The sequence below is a fragment of the Parasteatoda tepidariorum genome, chromosome 8 (assembly GCF_982258835.1).
Source record: "Parasteatoda tepidariorum strain Cologne lab strain chromosome 8, Ptep-v5.0, whole genome shotgun sequence".
Lineage (NCBI taxonomy): Eukaryota > Metazoa > Arthropoda > Arachnida > Araneae > Theridiidae > Parasteatoda > Parasteatoda tepidariorum.
This window is the reverse complement of record NC_141762.1, coordinates 50,671,801-50,678,005: the sequence shown is the minus strand read 5'-3', so window position 1 is coordinate 50,678,005 and position 6,205 is coordinate 50,671,801.

Below are 6,205 nucleotides of genomic sequence, written 5' to 3'. Positions count from 1 at the left end.
CTTTAAACTTTATATTACTTAGGAAAAATATTGCAAATAAAAACGCATTTTTATTTTCTATGATCACTTTTCAAAAATGGTTAGATACTTTTTAGTTACGCTTAATAATGTATTAAAACATAAATATTATCTAGCATTCCCGCCTTATATAATGTAAATATTATTTAAAACACAAATAATAATGAAAAAATTCTATGCGAGTTCAAAACATAGCTAAAAATTAAATACCAACAAGCATTTTTTCTAAACTTCCCTTAAGAATTATCAATAAAACAAGGTAAAAAAAAAATATTTTTAATTTGAAAATAAATTATGTGATCAGTTTGGTAGCTAACATGAAATTTTACGTTTGGTGACAGTCGAGGATGCACCTTTCATGAAGATCAGGGCCTGATTATCGCCTAGGCCCAATAGGCATGGGCCTAGGGCCAACACTTTCTGGGGCCCTAAAAAATAAGTAAAAAGTCCACAATATTACTTTTTTTAAATATTGAACGAAACAGTTTTTCTCAAAAAAGGCATTCTTTTTAAATTTCAAATTTTCTTTCTATTGTGAGAAACCAAACTCGTGTAAACATTGCACTTATCAAATTCGAAAGTACAGCTGAATTTTAATTGGAGCAATTTTCATTCCAACGGCTTAAGCAAATGCAGCGAGAATGCATATTCACAAAGTCTTATAAGTGATTAGTGTCAACAAGAACTAAAAGCTTATTCTTAACAAATATGTAAAGCTGTAGATGGAAGGTTACAATATTTAAAATAATTCAGCCAATCAGTGACTTTTAGCAGAATCACTGATTTCACTTGTTTGTGGTCACCAAACTATTTCTATTTTCGCACAACATTTTATATTTTGCTTTAATATTTAGATGCATAAACTTTATCTTAGAAAAATAATCTTCAATTGTCTGCTTTCAAAATTTTTTAGAATGTTTTTCTTGAATCATGCAGTTTAATAGATTCATTTTATTGTATTAGAAATGTAATTACAAAATATTTTGTTAGGTGCCCGGAAAAGTTTGTGGGCCTTGGGCCCGAATTTGTTTTGATCGGTCCCTGATGAAGATCCGAAGACAAGATTGGAAACAATCCACACTGCTAAATTGTTTGTTAGAGCGAAGATGTTTGTAATCACCCGACATTCACACTACGTTGCTTCCCTACCACTCAACTGCGAATGTACTTTCCAAGCTCTAAATTGCAGAGTACAATATAGTACAGAGTACAATAAACGCAGAGTACAATATATAGTAAGACTGAGCTAGTGAGACACAATAGTAAAAAAAAAAATTCTGAGCAAATAATTAAGACTACTCAGCCCTTTTCATATAGAGAGATTAAAAAAAAAATAAGAAAGCTATATTGCAGTAAGTCCATGAAACCCTGAATCGTGAGAGAGTTTATTAGAGAAAAAAAGAGTTTAGCAACTCAATGCAAAACTACTTGAGCTAACTTGTTGTTTTAATATTTGACAAATATTAAAACAACAATGACAAAAATAGCAGCAACAAAATTAAATGTTCCGAAAATGAAATGGTTAACCTACATAAATGGACATGGTTATTAAATTAAAAATGAAACATACAAACCCCGCTATTTTTCGAGCATTTTACATTAGTACTGCCGTAATAACTTGTTCTTGTTTGGCAAACTCATAAAGAGTCGGATTTTGAACACGCCGATGGTTATAATTTCTGAAATGTCAGACCTTTTAGCATTTATGCAAAAAGTTAGACTACAGTCGTTAAGTTATAAATGTGTTTAAAATGACTCTTTTCTTACAAATATTTACATTCGAAGACACTTATCTTCTTTTTATTAAAATTTTTTTATAATTTTCTTTGTCATCATTTCTTACCATCCCTCTTAAAGTGAAAACTCGACACATTTTAATAAGACTATAATTTGTTTTTCTTCAAGTTTTTATTTTAAAACATTTAAAAAAACACGAAAAGATAAAACAAAAATATATCATAAAACCATTCTTGGTCATTTGGGAATTAAAAACAAAATAAAAAATGAGAAAATCCTATAACAACGACAAGAAAAAGCAATTTAGAAAAGCAGATCAACTTGGAGAAAACAAAACAACATTTACTCTAACTTGTATTTGAGAAATCTTTGATCAATATTTCATTAAATGAAAACAATATATCTCTTAATTTACATTTAATAAAAAGATTTTAATCTGGCATGTACCTTGATTTCTAATGCAACTAAAATGGGATCAATATTGCAATTTTTTGTTTTTTTTATTGCAGTCAAACATTAATTATCTTCTTGTATTTTTTGAAGTACTACTTTTCTTTAAGACTCTTCAGGTACTTTCCTCATAAATATGTATTATGACTGACTCCAGCTAATCGTAACTATTTTCCAATTATGGAATGTTAATAAGTTTAATAGCACTTATGTGTTAAGTCAATATCGTAGTTCAACCTCAAGCCAAATTAAAATTAACTCCAATTCTTTATATATGCACGAAAATAATCGTTCAGATAATGCTGAAAGAGAACGCAAATTATTTTAATCCATAAGGAACTTGTAAATTAAGTTTGAAATTTTGTCAACTTAAAGTGAAGTTAAAAATGTTTGTTTACGAAAGGAAAACTTTTATGTAATTTTATGTTTAACAAATTATTTCTAATTTACTTCTCTTAGTTTTGTAAAATTGATGCTATTTTCATTTTCCATTCTTGTGGCATCGATGGGACACACTCACATATTTTTTTTGACACTCTAATTAGCCGTAAAAATATATTTTCGTAATTTTAATTATAAGAAGCAGCCTTAAAGTTACTAGAAAAATCTCTTAGATTATCTAACTTATATTTTGTTCTAACACAAAAAATGCATTTTCAATTTTTTTTCATTTATATACAAAAATTTATCAATATTTATTTTTTAATATTCTTATTATTAAAGTTGTTTTTTGTATTTTGCCACTATTTGACATATTCAACCAAAAAAGTCAAATAACCAAAAAAAAAGATTGTATTCAAATTGTTTATTGTGAGAAAAATCAATAATTGACAGTTTTAACTTAATACGGTTTTCACAAACAGATGTCTTTTTTTTTTGCTCCCACTCAGCCAACTTTATAAAATCATCCTTGCAATGGGTTACATACGGTGACCGAGAAGGCTGATCTGTCTATCTCATAATTGTCTGAACAGAGATTTAAATCTCAACGTTCATGCCACAATATTTCTTCCACTACTTGAACAAATAGTTTACAGTGACCCTGCACTGTTAGAATAAGGAACTCACATTCATGCAAATATTGCAGCACCACAGATCAGCTTAACACAAAAAAGTCTTGTATTTCCCATCTTTCACGATGGATGTCTTCACTAGATAAACGATGGATGTCTTCACTAGATCCCTTGACAAAACACAATACTTCTCTACAAAACACAAAGCACAATACACTCTAACATCTAATACTAGACAAAAAGCCTGACATAACTTAATGCCAATGTCACAGTTATATTTCAAGTTTACGGTTTGGAAAAAATGCTAGTTGTAAATGGTTACAAAACCGTACAGTTTCGTATTCAAGGACTTTTAACCATAATAGTTGCAAACGTTTTCAAAGCAGTAAAGAGAAAATATGTTCCTAACAGTAAAATGTATGGTTAAATGGATGTACAGACTACTTCCGATTTTTTCCATACCATAAATTTCAAATTAAAATTTTAACAATATAGTTTTAACAACTTATCGCCTAGTATAAAACGTATTGCACTCTTAATTTTTTATAGTAGGTTTTTGTTCAGTACTACATATTCTAACGAATTAAAATATAAAATATCCGTATATAATTAGCTAAATTAATATACAAATATATAAATTAATGACACTTTTGTAGGATACCTTTATAAATTTGATCTTTTTAAAACAAAACTGTACACTTAATTTAAATTATTGCTGAAGAAGTTTCTCAGCTAACATAAGTTCCGGAAGTGCAAATTTTTTTCTTCTTGAAAAGCTATCCCTCAAAAAAAGTGTTGTTTGAGAGGTATCTCTCATAAATTGGCAAATAACTATGAAAAAGAATCCTGTGAAATGATGCCATATTACTTAAAAAATAAAATAAAGTAAAACAAAAACGGTAAAAGTAAAAATGTATGGGCAGTGATAACCGATGACGTGCTATGCTTTTATAAATATGAGCCAAAAACAAAGTATATGGGGCTTTGCATATTAACCTCCTAATATAGTAGTTCGAAGTGTTCGATGTGTTGCGAAAAAGTGGTGGCATCTGTTATACCTTCTATGACCTTGTGGTTACTAAGAAACTAGGAAACAGTCACAGCTAGAAGAAATGTGAATATTTGCTTACAAGGAGCACACTGTAAAAAATTCCAAATCAATTTACGGTAAAAAGAATTGGCACCCCAGGTGCATCATCCTTAATATTCCTTTCTACCGTCAAATTTTATACCGTAATCTTTACAGCTATATTTAGTGATTCGGTGACTTTTATTGTAAATGACCACAGTAAAAATTACGGTATACAGGATTCTTTATTCTTCAGTCAGGAAAAATGGATTTTATAGTGAAAAGTAGCGTCACTTTAAGTGGCAGTACTTTTTACCGGAATTTGATCGCAATTTCTTTTACAGTGTAGAGGCGTGGAGTCAGTAGTAGTTGAAAGGTTCGATTTAAACTCCTACTGTAACTTCTAATACTTGGCTTAGTTTTTCGTAATTGAAGAAATAAAATTTGCGTAATATGTTTGTCAAAAAAAATACGACAATTGTGCTTATCCAATATAAAAAGAAGCTGGATATCAATATTTCATATACGCAGTCGTACATATAAACATCTATTTACAACAAGGTTATCTAGTAAATATTCTGGCAACAAAAGAAGCGGTTGCTTATCTTTTTATTTTAATTTTTATTTAGCTAAATAAATTTGGTTTCGCATCTTATGAATCAAAAGTTATAATTTATTTTTTAATATTAAAGTTCAATCAAATCAATAGTGCAATAAATCAATCATAGAGTAGGAAAAATGCAAGTGATTGTGACAGGAACTGTGACAAGCGTTGTCCTGTCTGAGTGGCTGTTTATTGTTGATTACGTTAGCAGATGGATAATTGAAGACAAATCAGGAAGAATTTCAAAAATAAAATTTTTAATTTGGTAAATGAACTAACAGCAAATTATTTTCGAATTTCGATTAAGTCATTGCCGAAATTCATTTAGCAAACTTTTCCTTTCCTGTGTCCTATCTAAAAACTCCTCTCTTCTCTCTGCTCTAGCAATTGTTCTAAAATTTCACGCACCTATCATGAATAATTTCCATACGATTTAAAAGCACCTTTTTATTTTTTACCAAACAGCTTTTTATTAACCAGAGTTAGAGTTGAGCAAATATTTTCGAGCTCAACTCTTTTGAATTTTTTTTTTTCTATTCCGATACCACCACCGGACTCCACCGTCCTGGCTAGAAGTGCTGAAAATTAGGCGAGAAAAAAGAAAGAAGAAAGCGCATCATGGAGGCATCATTATGGCAACGCGTGATCTCATTTGTCTCATAGAATAGCGATTTCTTGAAGGAGAAAAAAAAAGAAATCTAACCCCACCCCACTTATATACCAGATTTCACTCCGTGTGAATTTTTTCTCTCTCCAAGAATAAAAAAATATAAAAGGCATGGGACTCGTTTTTCTAACCCTGATGCAGAAGTCCAAATTTACATAAACGAGTTTATATGAAATTTAAAGAAGAATGGTCCGAAGCATTTAATAAATAGTTTTTGAGATACATAAATGGACTGCATCTGAATGCATAAACTTAGTAAAACTGCAAAGAAAAATCGTTTTTCTTCATTGCTTGTAACTAAGCTTGTTTAAAACCTATTTGAAACAATCTCGTATGTGTGCATCTATAATAATTGTAAAATTATATTTTTTGATAGTCTTAGCAAGAAAAACTAAAAGAAAATATGCATTTTATTTCATGTGAAATAAAGAAAACAACAAGGAACTATTAATGTGCGAAAAATAGAAAAATAAAGGTCCAATGTTTAATTTTCATTGATAGAATGTTGCCAATTTTTCAAATTAAAGCTCAATACTGAACAGATTTATTTTTGTCCTTTGTTATAGGATGAAAATAATTAAAAAAATGTTTTTCTCTTTTGCATTAAAAGAGCAAAAAAAAAAAAGTGTGAGGAAGAACGATAAAAG